Source organism: Chenopodium album, chromosome 19, assembly GCF_948465745.1.
Source record: "Chenopodium album chromosome 19, dcCheAlbu1.1, whole genome shotgun sequence".
Classification (NCBI taxonomy): Eukaryota; Viridiplantae; Streptophyta; class Magnoliopsida; order Caryophyllales; family Amaranthaceae; genus Chenopodium; species Chenopodium album.
In genome coordinates this window covers 34432623-34434050 of record NC_137852.1, presented here as the reverse complement: position 1 = coordinate 34434050, position 1428 = coordinate 34432623, and the positions used below count along the sequence as shown (strand labels likewise).

The 1428-nt window shown below is 34.5% G+C and overlaps 1 non-coding gene across 1 annotated transcript; it reads left to right on the top strand.

Moving 5' to 3' along the window:
* Window positions 1-209: 209 nt before the first annotated feature.
* LOC145596226 (small nucleolar RNA R71) lies at window positions 210-316 on the top strand. Its single transcript, XR_014103095.1, has one exon. It is a non-coding gene; the product is annotated as a small nucleolar RNA R71 (small nucleolar RNA).
* The last annotated feature ends 1112 nt before the right edge of the window (window positions 317-1428 follow it).

Sequence of the window (1428 nt, the reverse complement as noted above, 5' to 3'; positions counted from 1 at the left end):
AGGGTATAGAATCGACTTGATGTTTTCCCTTATTTGCAAATCCTTTGGGATTCCCATATTGGGAATTATGAATAGCCATCTCTTCGACAACATTGCTCGACATATTCACATCCAAATTCATAAATCTTCCGTTAGCCGCAGAGTCCAAAATCATTCTTGAATTATATCCAAGCCCATTGTAGAAAGCTTGGATTATCTGCCACTGTTCTAGTTTATGATGGGGACATTCTCTCTGCAAATCCTTAAATCTTTCCCAAGCTTCATATAAAGATTCATCTGCTTCTTGGGAAAAATTTAGGATTGAACTCCTTAACAAAGCTGTCCTCTCTACAGGGTAATATTTATTATAGAAATTCAAAACAAGAGTATCCCAGTCAGTAATACCAAGTGCAGTTCTATTCAATCCATTATACCATAATTTAGCTTTACCACACAAAGAAAAAGGAAAAAGAATCTCCCTGATTTGGTCTTGTGTGACCCCAGCTTGCCTAATGGTGTTGCAATATTGACAAATCTGCAATATGAAGATTTGGGTCTTCACCTTTAGCTCCGCTAAATTGCTTTCTTTCAATCATAGTAATAAACTGGGGTTTGATCTCGAATTGTACTCCCTCGAGATTTGGTGTAGGAGATAGATGTGGAAAATCCGTCAGGGACGGCTGCGAATAATCGCTAAGCTTGCGAGGTGGAGGTGGTGGCGGTGGATTCATGCTTGATTCCTGATCTGTACTAAACAAACAAAAATGAGAAACTATCTCAAAGAACTTGCGTTCTCTGAGACGAGAAAAAAAAATAATAAAAAAAATAAAAATAAAATAAAAATAATAATCTAGACTACAAAAATAATCAGAAATAAAAATAAAACCGTTTCCCCGGCAACGGCGCCAAATTTTGACAGGCTAAAGTCGTATCACCTAATCAAAAGTATTACCTAAATCCTCTAACTAAAGTAGATAGGGAAGTAGGGTCGAATCCACAGGGAAACTGGTCTTTCTACTCCTAATTAATTAATATAGTCTGAATTATCAAGGTAACCAAATTGTAGTTATAATATGAAACTATACTACGAAGATCAAGTTTAGGGAGAAAATCAATAATAAGAAGGCCTAGGGTCACAGGTTCACCAATAATTAATACTCCGGGATAAAACATAATAATCAATCAATCAACATTGCACAAATAACATGATTAACAGGCTCTCGCAATTTATTAACCAACATAGATGTAACAAGCTCTCGCAATTTACTAGATCTAAGTCCCTATTGAAAATAGCCTTTAATATCAAATTAACATCTGCTCGATTCATCAATTCAATATTGCTTAACATTCACAATTAAATTACATCTGCTCGATTCATAATCTAATTGCAAAGAATTAAAACAATTCAATAAGAAATTATCATGCAAAGTCAATAATCAATAATAATAA